The sequence below is a fragment of the Saccopteryx leptura genome, unplaced genomic scaffold (genome assembly GCF_036850995.1).
Source record: "Saccopteryx leptura isolate mSacLep1 unplaced genomic scaffold, mSacLep1_pri_phased_curated manual_scaffold_18, whole genome shotgun sequence".
NCBI lineage: Eukaryota > Metazoa > Chordata > Mammalia > Chiroptera > Emballonuridae > Saccopteryx > Saccopteryx leptura.
The window spans coordinates 130,782-158,737 of NW_027095700.1; the positions used below are offsets into that span (position 1 = coordinate 130,782).

At 50.9% G+C, this 27,956-nt stretch overlaps 1 pseudogene; it reads left to right on the top strand.

The window, feature by feature from the left end:
* The first annotated feature begins 234 nt into the window (after positions 1 to 234).
* On the top strand, positions 235 to 20,041 carry LOC136386875 (F-box-like/WD repeat-containing protein TBL1X; annotated as a pseudogene).
* The last annotated feature ends 7,915 nt before the right edge of the window (positions 20,042 to 27,956 follow it).

Sequence of the window (27,956 nt, forward strand, 5' to 3'; positions counted from 1 at the left end):
AAAGGGAGCAGGCTCCGTGCTGTTTAGCTACGAATAGTGCTGAGCCGGCTCTACCCTCCAAGGCGCTTTTCCATCCTGTGCACGCCCCCGTTCCCACTCACGTCACCCCTGCCCTGTCTGCAGCTGGGCATCCTTGTTGGCTGAGATGAGCGATGCCACCACCACCACTCGGGCCCCGTGGGCATGGCGTCCACCTTCAGCATCCCGCCTGTCCTCCCTGTCTCACCGCAGGCTTTTCCCACTCGGCCTTCACATTCGGCATCGAGAGCCACATCAGCCAGTCGAACATCAACGGGACGCTGGTGCCGCCTGCCGCGCTCATCTCCATCCTGCAGAAGGGGCTGCAGTATGTGGAGGCCGAGATCAGCATCAATGAGGTACGTGCACCCCTCCCCCAGGCAGAGCAGAGACTCAGCCTCTCACTCCCCCCCATGTCCCAGGGACCTGCAGGGCCAGGCAGACGGGTTCAGTCCTGCACGCCAGGCCTGGAGTCTTCTACAGGGTCAGTAATTTACCAGATGAGGGGTGGGGGTCCTCTGGATTCATAAGGGGCGAGCTCTGAGTGTTTTACACACAAAGTATTTTGCACATACATGGCTGGCCAGCTGCGGACCGATCATCACAGCATCTCACGTGTCCCCACCTCTGAAAACATACCTGCTTGTTAGCTTCAGCGCGGGTGGTCGCTGTGCACGTGCACACTGACAGGAGAGGGCTCCTCTCTGCTTTCTGCACTGGCCAGTGACACAGGGACCCCGAGAAACCCTGAGACGTGTCCCAGGGAAAGCTGTCTTGTGCATCGGGGGAGGAGAGGGAATAACTGTTGTGCTCGAGAGCATTCCAAGTGACAGGCTGATTTTCATGCTCGTTGTAGAAAAAGTAAGACAATAGGACCAGAGTTACAAATTAGAAATGGGGTCAATTTGCCTGTGTCCCCTCTCCGACTGTAGGTTGGGGCTCCGTGCATTGTTGAGCCAGTTTTACATCAGTGGGTTCTTTTTTAAGTTCTGGTTTTATAACAGCTCCTGTCACCACTCCCAGTCCACCCCTCCACCCATGCTCTCAGCTTTGCTCTTTGGATCCTCCCGGAAAGGTGCCCAGGACCTCCAGTGACCTTCATGCCACCCTCGGCATCTTCGTCCGAGTCCCTGTTACGTATTCCATGCTTTCTCTCTCTGTGACTCCGCATATGTCTGTACCCTGGGCTTTCCCTGTATCCGATCATGACTCTTTCCACATGGCTGATGCCCTGCATGCTCAGGGCACCACATGTCCGAGTGTCCTGCACTTGAGTGACCCCTTCCACGGGTCTCACCTGCCTGGAGCCCATCTCCTCCCTCTCAGACTTTCCTCTCGTCCTGTCTCCTGCCTCCCATTTCCCTCCACTTTCTCTTCAGCTTTAGAGTCACATGAGCAATGGGTCTGTGCTCTGTCACGTGCGTTCCCGTGACATCTCCCAGAAACCTGCATCTTTATAAGGCACCTGACTTTCTGCCGATTTCTTCCCTGACCACGGCAACCTCCTCTTTTCTTACCTTCATGTCCGGGATTCTTCCACAAAACAAACAAGCGATACAAGGACAGGAGCCACCTCCTCCCAGACTCCCGCCAGCACTCGCGTGTGAGGCCGCGACTCAGTTTCCCCGCCCCTCTGGTTTCTGTCCCTGCGTGTTGCACACCCTTCGTACCTTTCCTGTCTGTGCAGAGGACAGTGAGAGACATGTCAGCTAGGTTTGCTGCTGTTACGAGTGAGATGTGCTTTTAGAGTTTAAACTAGGATGCATTTTGATGGCTGTGGACAGTCCCTGCTCTTTGCAAAGGAGTCACCTTTTGGGGCGTGAATATGTGATGAAGGCAGGTGACCTGGAGACAGGCATGCTCACCAGTTGGTCAGCATTGGCCGGAACCAGGGATGAGGGTGGCTCAGCTGACCTGCTCCTTTTTTACACATTTTGTGTTACTGTAAGATTGCCTCTCCTTACTCCACATAATTGTGACCAGCTGCCAGTCGGGGTGATGGTTCATTTACTTCCTCTTTAGCTGGGACTTGTGTCTTTTCCTCATTCCTGATTTCTCAAGTAAGGCAGCCAGGATGCATTTTATCCAGTGAGACAGAGAGGTGTCCTTGCAGTCAGCTCTCCATGGTGCAGGTCTCTCTCTCTCTCTCTCTCTCTTTCTTCCTCTTCTGCCGGGGTCCAGCCCCGGGGGGGTTCCAGGGGTCCCACAGGAGGAGACGGCGTCGGCGAAAATCGAGTGAGAGAGCCGAATTCTTTTCTTTCTCTTTATTCTCTAGTTAGCATTTACTGCCAGGCATCTCTCTCAATGGCTGGTCTAACATTACTTTTTATGCACACACACTAAGTTACAATCACATGGTATTTTGAATACATCATTGTTTTAGTTTCACTATGGTTACATATTTTTAGATAACAGTTAATTCATATCTATAAGCTACAAGTCAGGTGGTAAGTTATTTAAAGTAAAGTTATACAATAGTAATAATAATATTGGTACAAACTTCTAAAAGATTAGTACTAATTAATAACTCTATTTTACTCTTGTTGTGAGTCAAGGGCACAGAAAGAGATAGCAGACGAAATCATCAAGGACTAGCAGAGGACCACCGCTTGCTCAGGGAAATAGCCTTGAGTTCATGTAGTGTCCTAATTCTTTTCTCACAAGACTACAAAAGGCTTGCTATTAAGAAACTGACATAGTATAAAGAGTAATTTTTACTTAAAGATACATAGAGTGCACCTGCAAGATAGCTAGTAGCAACATAATATCAGAAGGCATTAGTTGCTATTGCTGCTATGAATCCCACCACATACCTCTCCTATTCTTGGAAAATATAAAAATCTCATGAGAATGTTTTACTGAGAAAACCCAGTAACTGCCTTCAGTGACAAAACAAGTCTTTAACAAAACATTCTTTACTAGCCAGCTGCACTCCTATCCAAGGCCATGCAACAGGCTACTCCACTACACTTTACCTAAGATTCTAATGTCTAGTTAAACTTTATTTATTTACTATATTCATATACTAGCTAAGTTCTAACTATATTCTTTCTAACATGATTAATAAGAAATTCTCCTACAAACTTAACCCTTTACGAGGGATATTATAGCCAGCCTCTTATGTTTATGAGCCCAGTTCAAGGGGCTTACAGGCTTTTCTGTGGAACTTACACCTTCTGTCTCATTTCCAAAGAAATTACTACAAATCTACAGGGAAAGTACGGTACTATTATCCCTGTGCCACAAATAATAGCACACACCCAGAAAAAGGGGGGATATAAGGCCAGATTAATTCAAAAGATTAAAGGGGGAAGTGTCGTTGTGCCTTTCCTTGCGGTGACTTTGTCAACCCGCAGCTGTTGGTCTTACTGCGGTGACTCTATCTTCTTTTGCTGTGACTTTGTCAGCCAGCAGTTGTGGATCTTCTTCTGCTGTGACCTAGTTAGCCAGCATTAGTGGATCGGCTCCCGACACTCTTCCTCCTCCTCCTCCTCCTCCTCCTCCTCCTCCTCCTCCTCCTCCTCCTCCTCCTCCTCCTCCTCCTCCTCTTCTTCTTCTTCTTCTTCTTCTTCTTCTTCTCTCTCTCTCTCTCTCTCCCTCTGATACAGGTCTGTCTCTCTCTTTCTCTCTCTCTGATACAGGTCTCTCCCTTTCTCTCTCTCTCTGATACAGGTCTCTCTCTCTCTCTCTTCTTCTCTCTCTCTCTCTCTGATACAGGTCTCTCTCTCCCTTTCTCTCTCTGATACAGGTCTCTCTCTCCCTTTCTCTCTCTGATACAGGTCTCTCTCTCTCTCCCTCTGATACAGGTCTGTCTCTCTCTTTCTCTCTCTCTGATACAGGTCTCTCCCTTTCTCTCTCTCTGATACAGGTCTCTCTCTCTCTCTCTTCTTCTCTCTCTCTCTCTCTCTCTCTCTGATACAGGTCTCTCTCTCCCTTTCTCTCTCTGATACAGGTCTCTCTCTCCCTTTCTCTCTCTGATACAGGTCTCTCTCTCCCTTTCTCTCTCTCTGATACAGGTCTCTCTCTCTCTCTTCTTCTCTCTCTCTCTCTCTCTCTCCCCCCCCCCTCCTCCCTCACAGAGGGGTAATTACTCCCACATTTGTCCTGGCACCTGAGCAGTTTTTCCAGCCTTGTTACTCTTGACATTGGGGGTCAGAACATTCTGTGTGAGGGGTGGTGTCCTGTGCACACTAGGGTGTGAGCAGTGTCCCTGGTCTACACCCACCAGGTAGATGTCAGCAGCATCTCCTCTCCCAGTGGTGACAACCAGAGTGGTCTCCAGGCATTGCCCAAGCCCCCTGGCACGGCACAGTGCCCCTCACCAACCAAGGAGTCGTTGGGTCAGGGACAGCACCTTTTCCATGGAATAAGGTGACAGAGCTCTGATGTCTGGGATGCACCAAGTGTGGTGTGGGTCCCACGCTGAGCACAGCCATCACACACCTGTCCCGCAGCAGTGCTCACCCCCACCACTCCCGACCCCCCGGGCAGACGCCCTTGGCATGGCCGTGAGCTCCGTGCCGGCCTCCGCCCCTCTGCCCGGGGTGCAGACGTCCCCTGAGGGGCCGCAAGGCTGACGGTTGCCCTGTGGCTCTCTCCCCAGGACGGCATGGTGTTTGACGGCCGCCCCATAGAGTCCCTGTCCCTCATCAACGCTGTGATGCCCGACGTGGTGCAGACGCAGCAGCAGGCCTTCCAGGAGAAGCTCGCTCAGCAGCAGCCACGGCGACCTTGGCGGCTGTTCCCCAGCCCAACCCACCAAGAAAAGAGAGGCCACGGTGAACGGGGAGGAGAACGGAGCCCACGTGGTCAGTGAGCGCAGCCTCCCGGGCCTGGGAGGGCTTCTGGTGGTTTCTCACGGCGTCCCAGGGCCAAAGGCTCCACCGGGGTCTGCCTGCGGCACAGTCGTCTCTGGTTCCTTTGGAACATGTGTGTCTCTCCGCCCGAGAGGCTTCCCACCCCAGGCTTCCTCTGAAATCTGAGACACGGCGTTCTTTACTCACACAGCCTCAGGTTTAGGGAGCTGTGCCTCCCTGTGAGCTCGCAGGGACCCGCACTGCGTGGTCACCGTCCGGCATACAGTGTTCCCAGTGCAGGACACAGTCCCCACCCAGCCTTCCTGGTGGAGGGTTTGGGGAAAATCCTGGTGTAAGTGAGGAGCTCCCGGTTACCAAGCGGGCACCAGGACAGTGTGTGCCATCTGACTTGGTCTCAGCTAGTTCCCGGAAGGCAAGTCCTCCTTAGGTGACCACTGGACAGTGTTGGACAGATTGGTCAGAGGGCCAAGCTTTTACCCAGAGCACCTGCCTGCAGCTCCTCTGCTGCTCCTACATGCAGAGACTGCTAAGGGTTCTGAGTTCACAAAGTGCGTGTGCGTGCATATGTTTGCATGTGTGTCATGCACAGGAGTGTATGCAGGTGTAGGAGTGTGTGAACACTGTGCACATGTGTCCCAAGGAAACAAGGATGTGTGAATGTGGGGGTGGAGGGTGGAGGGACTTCTGAGAGCGTGGCTCCACCCTCGGGAGCCCTCAAGATCACCAGGTGACCCCTCAGAAGGCTGCATGGGATAAAATGCCTCATCTGCTCAGGTGAACAGGGACCTGGGGGCAGTGCTCAGGAGACACCTGGCTGTTGTCACCTTCGCCCCCTCTCATGCCGTGGCTGTCGGACGTCACCCTGCACCTACATATAAGGAGTAACTGTTGCTATCCCTCTATCAAATTTGAAATAAACATAACACACAGTGTGGTGGGGGCTGGCAAAGTAGTTCATACACAACAAATAATGTGACAATAAATAGTAATACAAGAGTAAACTTTCTCACTAGTAAACATCTTTGGCCCCACCCTGTTATTAAATAAATGAAACGTATTTTAAAAACCTGTTTGTAAGCCCGAGGAGCCCCAGTGATGACATTTCCCGCTTCCTGTGACAGATAACCACTCGAAACCGATGGAGATAGATGGCGACATGGAGATCCCACCCAGCAAGGCCACGGTCCTCCGAGGCCACGAGTCCAAGGTGTTCATTTGTGCCTGGAACCCCGCCAGCGACCTCCTGGCTTCCGGGTGAGGGCGTCAGGCGGGGGGCGCTCCGGGGAGTGGGGGTCCGTGCTCTTGCTCTTGTCTGAGTCCCACCTCGCCGAGCACGTGCTCCATGACCTGCCTGGGGCTTCCTCCCAGGTGTGCTGACCATGGTGTGGGGCACCCACGCACCGTGGCCCTCCCATGGGGCCTCCGATTGTGGTCAGATTGTCGAGAAGTCCTGGTGCCAAGCAGTTTCCTCCCTGGGGTGGGGACTAATGCCGATGTTTAAAATCACGGTGCAGCGGAGATGGGGAGGAGAAAACCCAGTGAGGATAAAACACGTAACATGCCTGGGTTTGGGTTTATGGCTGGCCTCTCCCCCCAGGTCACCTGGCGTCACACACCAGAACAGACTGAGCCCTGGGCCACTGTCTGGCCTCTGCCCTGTCGGCTGCAGCCTCGGGTTACAAAGAGGGGAAGGAGAAAGTAAAAACAGCGAGCGAAAGGAATGCTGAGTGCCGTGTGCTTCCCCCTGCAGGTCCGGAGACTCCACGGCTCGGATATGGAACCTCAGTGAGAACAGCAACTGGGCCTCCACCCAGCTCGTGCTGCGGCACTGTATCCGGGAAGGGGGACACGACGTCCCCAGTAACAAAGACGTGACCTCGCTGCACTGGAACGAACGTAAGCATGGCCCTCCTCCCCAACAGCCAACAGTGGAACGCAGGGACTGCCATGGGGGACCCTGGGGTGGCTCAGTCATGGAGGCTTTGTTTCTGAGTGCTCACGGAGTTGTGTCACAGGGTTATGTGTGCGCACATGTGGGACACACCCCTCTTTCTAACTTCTTTTGATTTCTCTCGCTCTTTGGAGTGTTTCTGCCTGTTCCATCATTTCCTCACAAACTCTATTCTCCACGTGGACACATTGTCCAAAGCTCAGAAAACTCTCTCCAGCCTCATTGTAACTTTTCCTGTGGTATTTCCTTTTTTTTTAAGTGAGAGGAGGAGAGTAGAGAGACAGACTTCCACACGTACCCCAACTTGAACCCATGCAGCAACCCCAGTCTGGGGCCGATGCTCAAATCAGCCAAGCTATTTTTAGTGCCTGAAGCTGACACTCAGACCAACCAAGCTATTCTCAGCACCTGAGGCCACACTTGAACCAGTCAAGCCACTGGCTGCAAGAGGGGGAGAAGGAAGGGAAGAGAAGCAGATGGTTACTTCTCCTGTGTGCCCTGATCAGGAATCGAACCCAGGACTTCCACATGCCAGGCTCACTCTCTTCCACTGATCCAGCTGGCCAGGGCTAGAGTTGATAAGTCTTAACAGGGCACTGATTCTTGGTGGAAGATTATTCTAGCCCTGGGATAAGAGGTCGTCTGCGGAGAGTCAGAGCTGCCCCTACTAAGCTGTGTCTCTTGGCCTGTCTCTTTGCTTCCCGCAGAGTGATGGGACTTTGTTGGCGACAGGTTCCTATGATGGTTTTGCAAGAATATGGACGGAAGATGGTAAGTCCAGCCTCCCTGGTGTTGGGGTCCGACGAGCGGGGCTCTGGTGCAAGAACGTGGAGTGGGCCAACCGTGGCTTTGAAGTTCACGTGTTTATTATTGTCGTTTGACTAACCACCAGGTAACCTGGCCAGCACCTTGGGCCAGCACAAAGGTCCCATCTTTGCCTTGAAGTGGAACAAAAAGGGGAACTACATTTTGAGTGCCGGCGTAGACAAAGTGATTGTTGGCTTAAATGGCACCTTGAATCTCTAGACAACAGGGGTTTTTTGAAATCTAAGGCTTCCTGTTTCCCCGTCATCACCCAGCAGAACCGTGTTGTGCTTGTCGGTTCTCCTGGCTGTGACGTGACCTTACCGTTTGTTGATAGCACGTCATCTCTTGAGTGTGTCACACTGCTCTACGGACCCGTGTGCAAAACTCCCACTGTTTTCTTGGGAGAGCTCTTTCTGTCCTCACCTCCTGTTGTCTCAGGCTGCTTTTATATTCACTTCTCATTTTCTTTTTTTTTAATTTTAATTTTTATTTTTTGTAATTTTCTGAAGCTGGAAACAGGGAGGCAGTCAGACAGACTCCCACATGTGCCTGACCAGGATCCACCCGGCATGCCCACCAGAGGGCGATGCTCTGCCCATCCGGGGCGTCACTCTGTTGTGACCAGAGCCACTCTAGTGCCTGAGGCAGAGGCCATGGAGCCATCCTCAGCGCCTGGGCCAACTTTGCTCCAATGGAGCCTTGGCTGTGGGAGGGGAAGAGAGAGACAGAGAGGAAGGAGAGAGAGGGAGGTGGAGAAGCAGATGGGCTCTTCTCCTGTGTGCCCTGGCCGGGAATCGAACCTGGGACTTCCGCATGCCAGGCCGACGCTCTACCACTGAGCCAACCAGCCAGGGCCTCACTTCTCATTTTCTACCTGACCCCACTTTGTCTACTACTGAGCTGTGTGGTCAGGGAACGTGCATGTTTTAAGTTGTGCACTGTCTGCCTTCATTGGTCAACCACAAAAGAAATAATAATAATGTTCTAGAAAAGAATACTTAGGCAGAAATTGTAGTTTATGGCTACGTTGGCATTGATCTTCTTCAGTGGGGGCTTGACCCCAAGGGGTGAAAGTATATTTCAGAGTCTTACCAGCTTTTCTGCTTCTTAAAGTTTTCCGTTGTCTGGGCTATATAATTCAACGTAAACATCAATAAAATTATACAATTACTGATGCAGAACGTGAAATTGCACCAGAATTGTGAATTTGTATATTTTTTCTAGTGCCAGATGTGTCCCAGTAAGTAAATTGAAAAGTGTTTGATCCAGACCCTGGCCAGTTGCCTCAGTGGTAGAGCGTCAGCCCGGCATGTGGAAGTCCCAAGTTCGATTTACAGCCAGGGCACACAGGAGAAGCACCCATCTGCTTCTCTTCCCTTCCTTCTCCCCCTTCTCGCTCTTCCCCTCCCACAGCCAGGCCTCCATTGGAGCAAAGTTGGCCCAGGCGTTGAGGACGGCTCCATGGCCCCTGCCTAAGGCGCTAGAATGGCTCTGGTTGAACGGAGCAACGCCCCAGATGGGCAGAGCATCGCCCCCTGGTGGGCATGCCGGGTGGATCCAGGTTGGGCGCATGTGGGAGTCTGTCTGCCTCCCTGCTTCTCATTTAAGAAAAATACAAAAAAAAAAAGTGTTCGATCCACCAAACAAATGAATTAAAGATTTTGGTTGGTATGAAGCTAAGCCAGAATGCAGAGAACTAGGTTTCATAGATATGGCCCCCATACTTTCCTCAGAAAATTTCTACGGTCAACACAGCTCATAACCGGTTCTTCTTTAAATGAGAGCATTAATTGACATTGACCAGGGGGTATACAGGTTCCCAGAATGTGGAAAGTTCTGGTTCATTGAGATGTTAGGTCCAGGGGTGTCCTGAGCTGTCTCTGGGCACTTCCCTGTCTCCCCAACATCGTAGGTTCAGAAGATCTCAAGATTTGCTTTGTCTTCCATGGGGGAAAGGCCATTTTCTCCTTATTTGTGGACCAGTCTGGGGGGCCTCACCCCAGAGTAACATGTCTGCTGTCCCCAGTTGGGGCAGCGACTGTCAGGGAAGTTTGCAGAAATGGCCATTTCTCCCTCAACTCTTCATTTGCAGAGTGCCAGGAAGACACTTGGATGAGTTCCATTATGGGTTTTTCAGCTTGTAATGGGGTGGTGGGGTGGGGGGTTCCACAGATCAGACAACAAAGAGTACCAGGTATCTCATTGACAGACACATGTTGGTTACATGTTGAAACGATAATATTTCAGCCATACTGCAGTGAAACTGTTTGTTCTTTTTTGTTTTTAGAGGGCTTACTAGAACATAAAATTCCCTGTGTGGCTCACATGGTATTTTCCGTGCACAGTGTTAGTTTGAAAGACATAGGGGTTCGCTGCTTTTCCTTATTTAAATTTAACTGTTGATTCATTTGAGAGAGAAGCCATTGATTTGTTGTTTCACTTATTTATAAATTCCTTGTTGATTTCTGTATGTGCCCTGACTGGGGATTGAACTCATGACCTTGTGTATTAGGACAATCCTCTAACCTACTGAGCTACTCGGCCAGGACCTGACTACCTTTTCTTGCACGATAAACGTGTCTACAGAAAGCTTGGCGAGGAGAGTAGTTACTGACGATTTCTTTTTGATTTGCGGAGTGCAGACAACCATAATTTGGGATGCCCACACAGGGGAGGCCAAGCAGCAGTTCCCGTTTCATTCTGGTGAGTCGGGTTCTAGTTTTGTAATTTGGAAACAGTAATTCAGAGTCTGTTATGAAATGTCCTGTTGAGTCATTGTGAATGCTCGGAGGACCATGACCGTGGACTCTCGCTCGGCGGGTGGAAACCCATTCACTGTGAGCGGTGCTCCAAGGTTTGCAAGGTCCAGTGTCCCCAGCACCTGAACGTTGAAAACACAGCAGGGAAGGAGTCACAGGGCCGGTGTGGCCTTCTCTTTTTTTCCTGCCATTTCATGGCAGCTGTGTTGGGGGTCCCTGAGACCCCACCCAGGCTCAGCTGGTCACTGAAGCCAGCCAAGATGAGGACAGGCACACAGGACAAAATCCAGCATGTCCAGGGGTCTCCACTGCGGCACTGCCCAGGACAGGCCAATGTGGAGGGTCGGCCGACAGGGAAGCTCATTAGAGAGCTGGTGTCCAGACTGTGATGGGGGTTGGTCCCCTCGGCGCTCCCTGCCTGGCTTGTACCCCAATTCCAGGCTCCTAGCCAGAAAGCAGATTACAGTATGTTGTTTGCACAGCTTCAGTTCGGAAGCCGTTCTTACCAGCTAAGGAATGGTGGGAACCTTCTGGCAATCCGAATTCCCAGACGCAGCCCAAGAGAGCCAGATCAGTGCACAGATGCATAACAGCTAACCACGGCCCTTTGTGTACTGAGGTCGCTCCTGCCCCCGTGGGGTTGCAGTGGTCTAGGGACTCTGGTTTTGCAAACTCCCACTGGACACCCCACACTCTGTGTGACACACGCTGTCATTAGGTGCAGCCTCTTCCCCTAGAGACAGCCGGCCACCCCCACAGTAAGGACTGTCAGAAGTAACAGAGAGGCCACAGGCCGTGTCTTCCATGCAGAGAGACGCACAAAATGTGTGGGGTGAGTGTGCACTGTTAGATCACGTGTCCCTGATGTGCATTTGCAAGGGGACAGAGTCGTTGCTGATGGGTAGTTTGGGGTGCCTGAGGGAGGGCAGACCCCAAGGACTTCCCGACATAGCACAGCCCTGTCTCAGTGTCACATGACGGCTCCAAGCAGGGGCCATGAGTCCTCGGGGGACAGACAGACTATGGGCAAGGTCCCAATTCGAGGGACAGAACATTTTCTGTCGCGCTGTAATGAGAGCCCCCCACCTGTTAAGAAGTCCCTCCCGTTGACACTTTCCAGAGCCCCTGCCGAACCAGTCTACAGATTTGGACTTCTGTCTGTCATCTCTGTGACAGACGTCTCTGCCCGTCACAGCTGGTAGCCGGTCAGTCTAGTGGGTTTCCCTCACATTTGACGTGAGAGTCGAAACCGTTCCTGCCTTTCTGTTCACAGAGTTTGAGTGACACGTTCTGAGCACGTTACACCAGGCGTGACGACTCGTGACACGGGAATGTGTGTCACGAGGAGAACTCTGGATTCGGGGGCTTTATTTTTCTTTTTAAGAGAGTCACCTGTCCAAGATGAACATCAATAAGGTGCTGCCAAAACTTTTCACCTTAAGCGTTCATTTATAACATCTCTCAGCGGAATACGCTGTTTCCCTGAGCATTGCAAGGCTGCAGGGAAGGGCTTACCATCCACTGGCCCTGGGAGACCACAGATCGCGTGTTTCTTCCGCGTGGAGAAAGCATGTCACCTGTAGTTTAGCTGTCTGATACTTGGATCCCTGTCCTCTCCCTGGGTCAGAAAGGTCCAGGTTTTATTTTATTTTTCACGTTGTTCAGGAAAAGAGGCTGTTTCCCACTGGGAACAGTTGTCCTCCTCGTGTTACTAGATAAGGCTTCTCAACTGTGCTCTGATTTGTTCTAAAGCAGCCAAGCTCTGTGCACAGCTAGCACATGTAGCCGCCCTCCCTCTGTCCCTGCCTCACAGCGCCCGCTCTGGACGTGGACTGGCAGAACAACACCACCTTCGCCTCCTGTAGCACAGACATGTGTATTCACGTCTGCAGACTCAGCTGTGACCGCCCTGTCAAAACCTTCCAAGGACACACAGTAAGTGCAAGTCTCCGTTGTGGGCCTCAAGTTCGTAACAATGCGCTGGGAGGCCGGAGCCGTCTCCTCTGTGTCTAGGATGAAAAGTGGCGAGGACTACGGACCAGTTCTTTTACAGCCCTTTGCTGCTGCTTGGGAGAAAACACAGACTCAGAGATGTGCCAGATGTTGGGTTTTGGAGAAAAGACTTAATGTAGTTATTAGACAAACATATGAGGACATAAAGGAAAAGATCCTTGTAATGAGTGAGCAGATGGGAAATGTCTGTAGAAAAAGGAAAACTATATTCTTTTTTTATTAATTTTTTTAATCTATTGTTTTGAGTGGGATTCACGTGTCCCATTCAATATAACACCCCCCCCCCCAACAACATGTCCCCATTTCACCCCCACTGCCTTCCTCTCCCTGACTCCCTCCTCTACTTCCCTCTGGGATTTGCTGTTCTGTTATCTCTATATCTGTGTTATGTATATATAATTTTACTAATTCCCTCTCTGATGGAAAACGATATTCTTTAAAAACAACAACAACAGTCAAATGGAAATTTGAGAACTGAGAGGTATAATGTCTGAAATGAAAATCTTAATAAAAAAACAAAGAAGAAAATCTTAATGGATTGGTTTAACAGCAGATTGCAAAAGAGGGAGAATAGAAATAGCCAGTTTTCCTAAATTTGGTGGAAAACATCACCATTCAGTCCAGGAGGCTCAGGCGCCAGTTGACATCTCATCACATTCCTTGGGGAGGCACCTGAGGCTCTTTGTAGCCTTCCTGGAGCAGGTCCCTGCAGTGTGCAAGAGCCCTTAGGACTTTTATATGATGGCCGTGCCATAGTATCAGTGGAAAAGGCAGAGTAAGAAGAGGAGGGAGAGGGATGTGTTTGGGGTGGTGCCCCTCTCTACCCTGTAACTGCAAGTTCACGCTGCTGAGATGACGGGGCGCTGTTGCCCCCTGCTGGACCACTGAGGTACCTACTCTAGGGGCCTATATATTTCTTTCCAAAATCTTTTGCTCTCTCTTTCAGAACGAGGTCAACGCCATCAAGTGGATCCTTCCGGGATGTTGCTAGCATCCTGCTCCGATGACATGACACTAAAGGTAGTGAGGTCTGGAAGCGTGGGCTGCTTGATCCTGGACAACCTCTGTAGTCCTGCATTCACACAGCTGTGACTGAGAATTTTGTCACAGACGCTCTTCCTGACACTATGAATTCTCCCCATTGCTATTCTGTGGCTCGCTGTCACCAGTTAACTCCTGTTGATCATTAGAGGATCATGCTGAGACCTTCCCCTTCCCCGTGGCCTTCCCACTGGTGCCCCCAGGATTTTGCCCACCCCTCTACCTGGGCAGTGACCCGCAGGTCGGTCAACTTTCCGAGGGCCGCAGACCTGACGGACACGCACAGAATGACTGCTGTAGAGTGGTTCCCGGCTGCGGAAACAGCGTTGGCTTACGTTGTCCCCCGTGTGTTCTCTAGATCTGGAGTATGAAGCAGGACACGTGTGTCCATGACCTCCAGGCTCACAGCAAAGAGATATACACCATCAAGTGGGGTCCGACCGGCCCGGCCACCAGCAACCCAAACTCCAACATCATGCTAGCGAGGTAAACCGGAGACGGCCCTGTCTCCCTGGGCTCCTCAAGCAGCCTTGCTCACCGTGGCTGTAAAAGTTACTTGACTGAGTAACTTTTTCTGTTCCTTTTTGTAAATGTTACGGCCAGTAAACATTCCTTGCATCCAAGAGAACAGAAATGTCACCAGTAAGCATTCTTTGTATCAAAGGGAACAGAAAATTTTGCTAAAGTGTGTGTCGTGATTGTCAGCTCCCTTCCAAACGATACAAACAGGAGCTCACCTTGAAAGGGCACCATGAGATAGAGCTATCGAGTGACACCCACTCAAGGTAAGGACCCTGTTAACCCCCAAGCCGGTCGGGGGCTGGGCGGTGTGCCCAGGCGCCTGGCACGTTGCTCTGTGAAGGGTTTTACTATGACGCAAAAAGGAAACATTTCAGTGTAGGCTTTGGGCTTGGTTTACTTTATTCAACGCAGTGGGGCAGGTGGTGAGAATTCTGAGGGGCAGTAGCGGGTGCCCCAGCCTTAGCTAGTTATGTCCGAACCATTTGTATAGTGACCCTCTGAGGCACCAGTCTGGGGCAGCATGGTTATATGTGGTCACAGGGGCCTCCCCAAAACTGCATCACGTTAGGCTGCAGTCAACAGAACTATTTTGTCCCAGTGCTTAAAGGACCCCCATTCAGGATCCAACATTCCACTCTCCTGTGAATCCATAAGAACGTTTACAAGAACAAGCTGATGTGAGTCAGAGGGTGTGTGGGCTACTTAGGGGCCTGGAATCCATGATGAGAACGAGTGTGGGGGTGTGTTTAGTGGAGAAGGCAGAACTGGAGGGAAGGGGAATTCCTTACTATCAGGAAGCAGAAGTAGGTTTATCCTGTGTCACTGAAGAGAAGGACTAGTGGGAGAGGTGACAGGTGGCACAGTTCTGTCAGCAAGAGGGACCCTGCCCTCGTCTCTGAAATGGCAGTGGCCGGACAGTCAGCCCAGCAGCAAGGACCCTTGTTGCTGAAAGCGCCTGACCCAAGGCCATTCCTTAGCCAGCACTGGGAGGGAGGAACTCCTGCATCAGCTGAGAGGCTGAATCCTGAGACCACAAAAGACCCACGCGAATGACGATGATAATGAACACATCAGAATCGCATTTTGATGGCTTGCAAGGTTGGTTTTGTCTCACCTGGTACCCAGTGTGAACATTCATTGTCCTTTTAGTCGGAAAGGGGTGTAGCAGTGCCTCAGGGGTCCCCGTAGAGGGAAAGACTGCCCAATAGCAGCAGCTTTGTAGTGTGTACTGTTCTTTCTTTCAAAATTGAGAAGAACTGAAACTTGCAGATCTCAGCAGTATGAGTGCATATTTGCGTATGATTGTATTTTCATTGCCCTTGTGTTAAAACTTTTATTCCCTTCACTTGCCATTATTCCCAGTTGTGCAGTTGGTAACGATCAGTTCTTGTGTTTTGAATTGTGGGACCATTTTAGGGAATGCAGTAAATGTCCTACAGGAGCATTGACCGTCCATAGGTATAGAAAAGGCAGGAATGGATGAACCTGGCCTAGGCCTATTTTTCCAAGTAACCTCTTTCTCACAGGGTCACTGCTGTAGACCTCCTTTTGCCCAGCCCTGTGTGCTACCCATCTTGGGGAACTGGAAGGAAGCATGGTGCTTCCATGGTGATGTCTCCTCATGTCCTTTCTAGCGCTTCATTCGATTCCACAGTCCGGCTGTGGGACGTGGAGCGCGGCGTGTGCACCCACACGCTCACCAAGCACCAGGAGCCCGTCTACAGCGTAGCTTTCAGCCCTGACGGGAAGTACCTGGCCAGCGGTTCCTTTGACAAGTGCGTACATATCTGGAACACCCAGGTTATCCCCCCCAGTCCTTTCTGAATGTCAGCCCTGTGGGTCTCTCTGCCCATGCCTGAAGATGACAGAATTCTTTTATTTTTAAGGAGAAGGGAGGGAGAGAGAGAGAGAATGAGAAGCCTCAACTCATTGTTGCTTCACTCTAGTTGTACATTGATTGCTTCTCATATGTGACTTGACAGGGGTGGGGGATGGGGTGAATCAAGCCAGAGGTCTTGGGGTTTTGAACCGGGGACCTCAGTGGCCCAGGCTGACACTCTTATCTGCTGCACCACCACCAGTCAGGCTAGAGAATTCTGACTCTCAAGAGTGGATTCTGTGCGAAGCAGGAGAGTGGAGAGTTGTACGCTGGGCAGCCAGGTCTCGGGTGTCCAGCTGATGGAAGAGAGAAGTGGCTGGAGCCGCTGCAGGTGGCCAGCGACCTGTTTTGTGGGTCTTGGGATGGAGTCAAGGCCTCTTCTTTGTCCGTTCAATGCAGTCCACCTTCCGCATTCCCTGTGGCTGGGATGACGCATTTGTGTTGAGCCCGTGACCCTTGTGGCAGGGCTTGGTATTGCATGAGCCAGGTTAACTGCCAAGGTCCACTGAGACCTCAGGCTTCCCAGGGACGGCTTCGCAGAAATACCATCCTCTTGGAGAGGGAAAAGTCATGGTCGGTCCTGCGTGGACTCTTGTAGTCCAGACAAGGCCACCCGCTAAGTCACACGTCCCAGGAATAACATGCAAGAGTCTCTGTGCTGAGTTGCTCCCTAGAAACAGTGATCGGTGCTTTGTAAAGCGACAGCTTAGACAAGTGTCATTAGGTACCGCCTGTTGTCAAAAACCCATCAAATGATTTTTGATAAAGGGGCCAACAACACACAGTGGAGAAAAGAAAGCCTCTTCAATAAATGGTGCTGGGAAAACTGGAAAGCCACATGCAAAAGAATGAAACTGGACTACAGTCTCTCCCCCTGTACAAAAATTAACTCAAAATGGATCAAAGATCTAAACATAAGACCTGAAACAATTAAGTACATAGAAGAAGACATAGGTACTCAACTCATGGACCTGGGTTTTAAAGAGCATTTTATGAATTTGACTCCACAGGCAAGAGAAGTGAAGGCAAAAATTAATGAGTGGGACTACATCAGACTAAGAAGTTTTTGCTCAGCAAGAGAAACTGATAACAAAATAAACAGAAAGCCAACTAAATGGGAAATGATAATTTCAAACAACAGCTCAGATAAGGGCCTAATATCCAAAATATACAAAGAACTCATAAAACTCAACAGCAAACAAACAAACAATCCAATAAAAAAATGGGAAGAGGACATGAACAGACACTTCTCCCAGGAAGAAATACAAATGGCCAACAGATATATGAAAAGGTGCTCATCTTCTTTAGCTATTAGAGAAATGCAAATCAAAACGGCAATGAGATACCACCTCACACCTGTTCGATTAGCTATTATTAGCAAGACAGGTAATAACAAATGTTGGAGAGGCTGTGGAGAAAAAGGAACCCTCATACACTGTTGGTGGGAATGTAAAGTAGTACAACCATTATGGAAGAAAGTATGGTGGTTCCTCAAAAAACTGAAAATAGAACTACCTTATGACCCAGCAATCCCTCTACTGGGTATATACCCCAAAAACTCAGAATCATTGATACGTAAAGACATATGCATTCCCATGTTTATTGCAGCATTGTTCACAGTGGCCAGGACATGGAAACAACCAAAAATCCCATCAATAGATGACTGGATAAAGAAGATGTGGCACATATACACTATGGAATACTACTCAGCCATAAGAAATGATGACATCGGAACATTTACAGCAAAATGGTGGGATCTTGATAACATGATACGAAGCGAAATAAGTAAATCAGAAAAAACCAGGAACTGCATTATTCCATACGTAGGTGGGACATAAAAGTGAAACTAAGAGACATTGATAAGAGTGTGGTGGTTACGGGGGGGAGGGGGGAATGGGAGAGGGATAGGGGGTGGGGAGGGGCACAAAGAAAACAAGATAGAAGGTGACAGAGGACAATCTGACTTTGGGTGATGGGTATGCAACATAATTGAATGACAAGATAACCTGGACTTGTTATCTTTGAATATATGTATCCTGATTTATTGATGTCACCCCATTAAAAAAATAAAATTATTATTAAAAAAAAGGAAAACAAAACAAAAAAAAACCAAAAAAAAAACGATCAAATGACTTTCACTTTTTTCTTGTAAATCACAAATCTTTTCGAGATATTTAAAAGCACACTTGAATCCACTTGAGGTGGATGCCTTCTTTATATACATAAACATGTATAATATTGTTGACTGGCTCCATCCCAGTCCCCCGCCACCTTAGTGTCCTCACCGCCATCAGACATGGTCTGAGAACGGCTGTGGAAGGTGTGTCCTCAGCCAAAGGGGGGAGGCGGGTTCTGTGGGCAGTCAGTCAGATGTCAGCTACACTCGTGTAGCGGGAAGTCTGACAGACACGTCTCTACAGCCACCAGAGTGTGTGCCGAACATGCTTTAGCTCCTGGGTGTTTGAGACTTTCCGTGCTAGCACATGGGGGGGTGGAGTGCACATGCACTGCTGTGGGGTTCTGAGCCCCAGTCATGTCATGTGTGATGTTCCTTTCATTACAGAGTGGAAGTCTCGTCCACAGCTACCGAGGCACTGGCGGCATCTTCGAGGTTTGCTAGAACGCCCGAGGGGACAAAGTGGGCGCCAGTGCGTCCAACGGCTCTGTAAGCAGCACCCGGGATTTTCTAGGGATGGAGGGCGTGGGGCGGAATGGAGGAAAGCCGGGCAGGTGAGACCCAAGGACTGAGGTTGAGAAATTTGCTCCTGTCTGAGCCCCAAGTTTCTGCCCCTAACCTGGACGTCCTGCTGATAAAGGCACGACCTTGCCTTCCACAGGTCTCTTGGGTCCCATGAGATGTCTAGCCTTTGAGATTTTCTTCAGCATAAGGCAGGGGGCCCTGGGAGGTCTGGCTGGTTGTTGTTTCCCCCAACATTCTCAAAGCTCAGGTGCTGAGACTTCATTGTCACCTGCCTTTCTACTGGAGTCCACTGGTCTGTGACAGCTGCTGAGACACTACCAATGTGCTAGTTCCTGGCTTTGCCCTTGACCTGGCTCTTCTCCTCCCTGCTGTTAATCTTAACTTGGGGTGGGTTGGTCGGCTGCTCAGCAACTGGTCACTGTTGTTAGAGCTGCTCCAACCATTCATAACTGTGTACCAATAAAACTTTATTTATAAAACACAATTGGTGGGCCATGTGATTAGCCAAGCTCAGCTCAGAAGGCATCTTTGCATGTGTCAGAAGATAACAGGGTCTCTCTCTCTCTCTCTCTCTCTGTCTGTCTCTCTGTCTCCCCCCTTGCAGTTGTGTGTTCTAGATCTGCGGAAGTAAACATGCAGCGTGTGAAAGATAGGCAAGAATTCTAACGGACCAGCAGTTAGCGCGGGTGGGGTTGTGACACCCTCCAGACTCCACCCTGTCCGCTGCAGAACTGCGCGGGCGTGACGCATTGGTGTGGACTTTGCAATCCACTCATCCCTGGCCCCGGAAGCCTATACTTTTTCGTAGTCCTCATCAAGAAGTTTGAAACAGACACACACACACACACACACACACACACAGTCATACCGGAGGTGGAGTGTACGGTTCCCACATGGGGCGTGCAGCCCGGAAAGCACGAAGCCACCCCCTGGACAGTGTGAGGTCTGGGTCCCATTCAGAAGGTCTCTGATGGCTGAGACGGGAGGGAAGAAGATACCTGTGCCAAACCCAGAAGAAAAGCAAACTGCTCTGATAGATGGAGGGAGAGGAGAAAGCTCCCTTCCCCTCCCCCCATACGTCAGACACTACCGATGCTCTGGCAAAGGATGTTCGGAGACGGTCGGTACCGATGAGCTGCGCGGTTCTGAAATCCGGACACTGTTTCCCGGAGCCGTGTCTGTGCGGCAGCTGTCCCGTCGGATGAAGTCCTGTCATGTGGGCCCTCCGTCCACGATGGGGCGGGGGTTTCTCTCTTCTCTGAGGTTGCCTGTCTCTCCACCTTTCCCTCCATTCGGTGTGGTCCTGATTTGCAGGAGCTGCAGCCCAGGGGAGGGGATGTCGGAACCTTAGATGGACAGCTTCCTCGTGCCCTCCCCTGCCCCTGCCCCCACCCTCCATCCCGGTATCACATTAGGTCTCTCAAGGGCACTTTCAGCACAGAATAAGTGCTTTATGCAAGAAGGCAGGGCAGGGGAGACTTTTTACAGGAGGAAAAAAAAATGACTTATAAAAGAAAGAGACCGGAGTATTATTGGAAAAAGAAAATTATTTTTATGTTAAAATGATTTTAAAATCCTAAAATGGCCATCAGACAGAGCTTTGTGTGGTTTTCATAGTTAAAAAAAAATATTGTAAAAAAAAAAAAAAAAAAAATATATATATATATATTGTAGGAAGGGTCCAAGGGAGCGACCGCCGTGGCCCCTGGCCGCGGAACAGGCGCGGAGGACACTGGGCGGCGGAGGGCAGACCCCACGGACGGCAGCGGAATGCTTTTAGGGTGGAGGGAGAAGTACCCGCTCCTTTGGCTGGAGGCCAGTGTGGCATCTCTGGGTGAGTCTACCTTTGTCGCTACAGGAGGGAAATGAGGAAGGATTTGCTCTGATCCCGAGCCAACCAGGATGCAAGCCATTAAAACAGTGTGGCCCTGTGTCACCTTGTAGTGACACCTCCTTCACAGGGACGGTCATTGCCCCACCCCAGGGGCCTGCGGACTCTGGGTCTCCCCTGGCCACACAGGGACAGGCATGAATGAGGAAGGATGTTGTCCTTCTGTCCCGAAGGTGAGTTGCAGGTAGACTGTCACCGATCACTTCCGTCTGTGTCACTTCTTTCTCTGCCGACAGACTGGGAGATTTTTTTTAACAATGAATCTTTTTACTGTTTTTTTTTTTTTGTTTTTTTTTTAATTAAACATGGCTTTGTGGTCCTACAGGAGTTTCCTTTCATTGGATCGGTTTGTACTGTCGTAATCCGACACTGATCTGTTTTGAGTCATTGGGAGAAGGACCATCATTCTCCTGTGGGCTCAGCAAGGGACGGCCTGTGGCCAGTGGGCAGGGTCCAGCCACCTGCGTTTGGGCTACGAGATGGGATGCTGTTCAGAGGGAGGCGTCCGTGCGTGCAGCCAAACATCTCCCCAGCAGGGCAGGCAGGCGCACCAGACCGGAACTGTCCTGGGACAGCAGTGCCCCCATCCTGTCCAGGCACCCCTGGTCTATGTGCACTCCTCACGTCCCAGCTAGAGAAGGCCAAAAACTGCTGTGTTCGCGTGTCGGGTATTGTATTCGGCTTCCGTTAGCAGGCACTCGCTCATTAAGGTCAAAGTTCTATGCGGTCAGCAGTCCCATCTCTGAAGGCCACCAGCACCCTGGATACAGTGATAATCCCCTGCCCCTAGAAACTGTTAGGTTCGTGACGTCTTCGTGAAGGTGCAGACGCACACCCTCTTGCCTTCTCCCCAGATAGAGATGAACACGTCATGAGCGCTGGCCCGTGGTCAGGACAGGTCAGGGGCAACTGGGATACAGGACTGGGGCTTCTCTGGGCGATCATCACAGGAAGGTTGGTAGCCAGGTTCTCCCGGATGTGTGGCCTCTTGATACATCTGAGCCTCGGCAGTTGAGAGGTCGAAGTGGAGGGTTGTGAGACCCTGGACCCACGGACCCGATCCCCTGCACGGTGGGGACCGACTGATGAAGGCAGACTGTCCGTGTCCTTGGCTTCCCTGACCAGCGGGCCTCTGGAGAAGAGCTTCCTGTGGCCGCAAGGGGGACCAATGTGAGAATGCATCCACACAGCTCAGATCCATCCCCACCCTGGGCACATGACAGCCTCCGTCACTCACGCCAGGTTCACGTCCCTGGAAAGGCAGGAGGTCACCACTGGCCCACGTGGCCCGTGGTACTGACCGTCCGCCCTGTCCGCACCTCTCAAACCTTGTGAGCGATGCTTATGCGTTAGTGACCTAATGCAACCGTGATTGTGAGTGCAGCCTCCCCGGGGTCTTCGGTGTGGTTTGAAGTGACCAAGGGCACCAAATGCCAGGGACAGGGCACTGACCCCACACGACCCCTAGGACTTGACTTTCCTCTGTCCTCTGAAGTGTCGGTCACAGAGCCCGCTAGAGTGCACTTTGTCAAACGTAAGGCTCTGCTTTCTTCTGGTTCCTTTTCTCTCTTTAAACCTGTTTTATCTTTTTTTAAAAAACCATGTTCCTCGTCAGATGCTGAAATGTTCCTTCCACCAGTCCCCGGGGTTTTGAATTCTGGCTTCCGTGGTTTTTATTGTCTGTGTCAGACGTCCCTGCCAGATACTCTTGTTAGCACCTCCCGGCCCGGCCTGGCCCACCGCATCCATGCAGGCCCACCCTGCTGACCCTCATGCTCTCCGAATGAAAGAACCGCCGTGTGTGTGTCGTAGCTCGTGTTCTGAGAGAGAATCAACAGATCATATTCCATGTCTTGAATAAATTGCTCTATTTTGATATTAGAGAACGTGGCAGGTGTGGTTTCTTTGTGCCCCTCAGTCGCCGTGGGGCCTGGTGAGACCCCGAGGCGTGAGACAAGGGCATCTTCTCAAGGGAAAGGAGAGTTGTGTGTGTCTTCCCGGGACTGCTGTCCAAACAGGGTGCTGGAACTCACAGGCACGGTTGTGGGAGCAGTGGCCCCGGGTGTTATAAAAACTTGTTTACTAAGGGAGCTGTTTTCCTGTGTTTCTCTTTGTGGCATTGTTTCGGGTGAGCTGTGGGAAAGGGTCAACAGGAGTGAGTTTTCTCTTGTCCACCGGCGGCTGTTTGGGAGTTTGGTTTCAGGATGAACTGAGAGTAAGATGCAGACCTGAAGTCCCAGGCCACGGGACCGTGCCCGCTGATGGCGGCACCACCATGCAGACCCCCATTCAGCAAGCATTCCCTGCCACCCGCTCTGTCCCCCGACTGACTGTTGTCATTGATGCCACCTGAATCATTACTTCATTTTGTTAAAGGGCCCCCATGTCCCCATGACTCGGAGGGGGCAGCTGTGTTGGGGAGATAGGCTGCATTTTGCTTCATGAGTGAGTCACAAAGTGGGTCACGGTGTCATTTCCCAGGAGACCCAGCTTGATTCTGCACAGGAGCAGACAGGGCTGGACAGTCCCTGTCCCTGTGGTTCCAGAGTTGCATGCCACCTGCTTACCTTTTCTCTTTATTTAACCCCTGCCCCATTGACCAAGCTCATCCCCCCCAGGTGGACTGGGGGTGAAGTTCTGAGTGACATGGCCCTGCTACAAAAGCCACAGGAATGTCCTGGGGGAGTTGTTGGAAGACCCTGGGCAGGAGCAGCACACAGCCACTCCCGGATAGAGGCATGTGTGGCGGTGGTTCCCGTGGCTTCAGTGACAATGCTGGTAACACGTGGACAGCTTTACATGGGGTTGTTGGCACCGCAGGGTAAGGTGGCCCCGGACACGTAGATGATCCCATGTCTCCCTCACTCTAATGTTAGCACAGCACAGTGATTCTAACAAGTTTTCCTCTGTCGGCGGAGCTCGGCTCTATGTGTCTGGGGAGTGTGAGTGTCCACGCACAGACCAGAACTCCATTGTTCATCACGCACATCTGGGTGCTGTTCCTAATGCAGACGGAGGGTGTTCCTGTGTCCATGGGAAGTTCACATCTGCAGGGCTGGCTGTTGGTTACTGGTGATGGGACCCTGGGGGTCACTGAGCTGCATGGGGTGGGTGGGGGCAGGAGGGCTTGGGGAACAGGTGGGTGCCTCTACAGAAGACCCAGAATGGGGCCAAATGGAATTTTTCCCAGTATGGCTCCTTGGAAGTACCATCCACGTGCAAGGTAAGCAAGGTGAGAGTTCGGGGTTGAACCTGCAGGAGGACTGGGGGCCATACACAGGGGCCGGCCAGGGTTGTGCTCTGAATCCTGATCTCGCTCTGGGACCCGGCAGCTCTGAGCAGGAGCCGTTGTCCTCGCACCTGAGGTACTGTGGGAGGAAACGGCCCTACCGTAGCTGCACAGAATTGACCAGGAGGCTATCTGTGGAGGAGGGGACGTGAGCAGACTTATTCAAAAGCCTTTTGTGGTGCGAGCCAACTGGTCAGTTGACAGGAAGGGACGTGAGCTGATAGGAGCATCCTTCTGTCCAAACTGCACCTGGCTAGACCTCTGTCCACACAGCCAGAACAGACTCCTGTGTGGGTCCCGGTGCCCAGAGCACTGAGAACTGCCCTCCATTGGGACTCCCATGTGCCACCATCGTCATCAGTTTCCCCGCCCTCGGCATCTCAGCCTGTTCCAGTTTCTGCCATCTGAACAGTGACAGAACGCCCCCTGCAGAGACAGCCTTACGGGGAAATTGCTTAAAACCAGGCGTGCTGGTCTGTGCATCTGTCTGCTCAGTCCCTGTCACTCTTGCTACCCAGATGGAATTGACACACCTCACCCGTCATGCTGTCTGTGTCCCCAGGGCACAGGACATAGCTCGGGGCGCAGTAAGCCGTGATGAGGTGGTCACACCCTCTCACCCCAGTCACAACCACCGAGCCAGCTGGGAGCTGACACCTGATGTAGCAGGAGATCCTTTAGCTGATAAATCAGATGGGTGAGTGTTCTTACTTACAAGCTTCCACCCCTGACTCTACTGGTGTCAGCATGAACACGGGGACCAGGCAGCTATGTGGAATTTCCAAAGAACTGGGTGGGGAGGCCACGCAGACAGGAACGGCCAGAGTCAGGCTACAGGGTCGGTGCCCTGCAGATTACACAGGGCACAGTCTGCACGGGGCACTGCTCACACTGTGATAGGAGACACTGGACGGGACCCTAAAGCACACGCATTTGCCTTCCATGCTCAGTGGCCAAGCTCTCTCCATGGGGGCTGTCTCTGCAGCCCATTCCCTTGGGCACTAGCTTCTAACCTCAAGGTTTCGGACAGTCCTGATTGGCTCTGAGGGATCCAATGCCATCCTCGGAATGCAAAGGAGGCTGGGAAGGTGAGCATCTGGTGTCTGTGCCTTCAGAATGGGGGGGTTGGGGGCTGTGCCTCCTCCAGCAGGGAAAGCCTCACATAGGAGGGGCTTTCAGTGGCGGGTTCAGACAGACTGTCCACACAGACACTCAGCGCAGACACCACCAGCAAAGCTGGCACTAAACACGCACCCGTCACTTTGGGACCAGCTCCCTGCGTAGGAATGTGCTGGTCTGGGCACCACAACTGCAGTGCCCTGGACGCGTTGGCAGCTGTGCAACCCCAAAAGTGCCAACAAGAAAAGCCTTCTGCAGACCTTGGCGAAAGAAAGTGCCAAGCTCGATGGGATAGCTGAGCTCTTCACAGTGTCCACAGAAAATAGCCTCCCACTTCCTTGCAGATAGCTGCCTGGCCTGCAACTGCAATGCCTTTGACGCCCTCCGGTGCTAAAATCTGAACACTGCAATGCCACCAGGAGACGAAAGGCAGAATTCTTTTAAAGCTGTCTTATGGCTCCCTCTGGTGGTGGAATAGGAACATTGCAACGCTGCATGTAGACCAAAAGCTGATTCCTCATAAAAGCTGTCCATTAGCAACCTACTGTGGTGCAATAGAAACGTTACAACACCTCGTGAAGACCAAATGCTTCCTGACTTCCTGATCAAAGTGACACGTTGGCACCCTGGAGCGGTGCACAAAGATGATTAAAGTGCATCTGCTCCATATGCCCTGCTCACCTGCTGCTTCTTCAAATTGGCTACCTTCTGGCATCATCAGTCACTTTACTGGGGAGCATTTTCTATAAAAGCTGTAAAACCTCACAACTGTCTGCAATGTCTTCACAACATAATATTCTGCTTTGAGCAAGCACCTGGCTGGCCTGCAACTCCAGTATACATTACTGTAGTATTTCTGCCTACACGCTTGACCGCACGCGGGCACACACTCAGACACACACACACACACACACACACACACACACACACACACAATTTTATTTTAACAACTGCAGGTAAGGTGGAGACCTAGACAGTGATGTGAAGGTAAATCAGTTGCAGGGGTTCCTGAGACTGTCACAGCTCAAAACAGCGTGGGGACAAAGGATGGATTTCAGTTAAAGCTGCCCTTCTGCGCCCTCCTGCGCTGCAATAGGAACAGTGCAGCACCGTGTGTGGAACCATGGCTGAATGCCTAACGGAAGCAGCTCTTTGGCGCCCTCTCGTGGTGCACCGTGGACATTGCAGCACTGCCGCTCCGTGTGCTCTGCTCACCTGCCCCCCAGCTTTGCTGCCTTCAGGTATCATCGGTAACTCTACCCAAGAGCATTTCCTCTAAAATCTGTCACATGGCACAGCTGTCAGCAGTGTCTTCAGAAAATAACATCCTGCTGGCCTGGCTGGACGGCTTAATTGGTTAGAGTTCCATTTCACGGCACAGATGTTGCTGGTTCTATCCCTGGTCAAGGCACATACAAGAACAGATTGATCTTCCAGTATCACTTTCTCTTTTTCCCTTCCTGTCTTTATAAAATAAATTTTTAATCTTTTTTTAAAAACAATGCAATCCTTTTTTTCCGCTGACACCAGGCTGGCCTGAATCAGCAGGTATTTTTACAGTATTTCTGCCTAAAGATAAACGCACATATACTCTCTCTCTCTCTCTCTCTCTCTGTCTCTCTCTCTCTCTCTCTATCACACACACACAAACACACACCCACACCCACACACACACACACACACACACACACACACATTATTTTTCTCTTGCCAACTGACTGGAAGGTGGAGACCTAGGCAGTGATGTGAGCATGAATCTGTTGCCAAAATTGCTGAGACTGCCGCTGCTGAACACAGCGTGGGGACTAAAGGCTGAATTCTAACAAAGCTGCTCCTCTGTGCCCTCTTCTCACTATTTCTTGTGGGCTAAAGACTGAATTTTGATAGGATCAAAGCTGCCCTTCTACGCCCTCCTGTGCTGCAATGAGAACGTTGCAGTGCCGCATCAGGACCAAAGGCTGATTTCTTACTAACGGGTGCTGCTTTGTGCGCCTCGTCGTGGTGACTTAACAACATTGCAGAACACCAGCTCCGCGTGCCCTGCTAGCCTGCTATTTGCCCATTATGCAGTCTTCTGGCATCATTAGTAAGTTTCCTGTGGAGCATATGCTGTGAAAGCTGTCATATGGAAGAACCCTCTGCAGGTCCACAGTTAATATTATCCTGTTTTGCTACAGACACCTGGCTAGCCTGCAACTCCAGTGCATAGTACAGTATATCTGCCTAAATATATATATATATTTATTTATTTATTTACTTTTTACCCCGCAAGTGATGTGAAGGTGGAAAGCTAGGCAGTGATGTGAGCATGAATGCATTCCATGGATTCCTGAGACTGTCTCTGCAGAACACAACATGTGGGGAGAAACGCTGAATTAATTCCTATCAACTCTGCTCTTTGGCGCCCTCTTGTGGTGTAATGGGAACATTGCAGCGCGCCAGCAGGACCAAAGACTCCATTCTTCCAAATGGTAGCTGCTAGCTGCGCCATCTCGTGGTGAATGAGCAACATTGCACCACAGCTGCTCCCTGTGTCCTGCCCGCCTGCCGCTTCTCCACTTGGCTGCCTTCTGGCATCAATAAGTTTACCCGAGAGCAAAAATGTGCAGAAAGTGTTGTTCAGACAGAATCCAAGCAAGACTGGGATATCGGTAACAACAACATTATTAACTTTACGAAGGATTTGGACCAGGCATTACGTTGCAGCATCAACAGAAGTTGCTGACCATTTGGTCTAGAACAGCGATTTTGAACCTTTTGACACTGATGGCACACAATCTATTAATATTCTGCAGGACACTGATCTGACCCCCCCAAAAAAGTAGGTATAATTTTGATTTATTCTCACCAGATGGCGATTGTTGTGTTGGCTGTTGTCTTCGTTTTTTATTGGACGATGTAAGGATACAGAGTTCAGCGCCCCTGACTATATACTGTGGTATTGCATACTTTAAAGATTGCTGTGGCATACTGTTGGAAAATCCCTGATCTAGAAGGAATACGTACTTGCATTCCCAAGAGCACGCTCATGGGCCATTTCTCTAAGCACCGAAAGGAACCTAAGCGAGACGCTGTGCCATGATGATGACAGCGAGCCTGTAGGACGCTCTCTCCTGACACCATGGAGATGGGAAGGCAAGAACGCGATT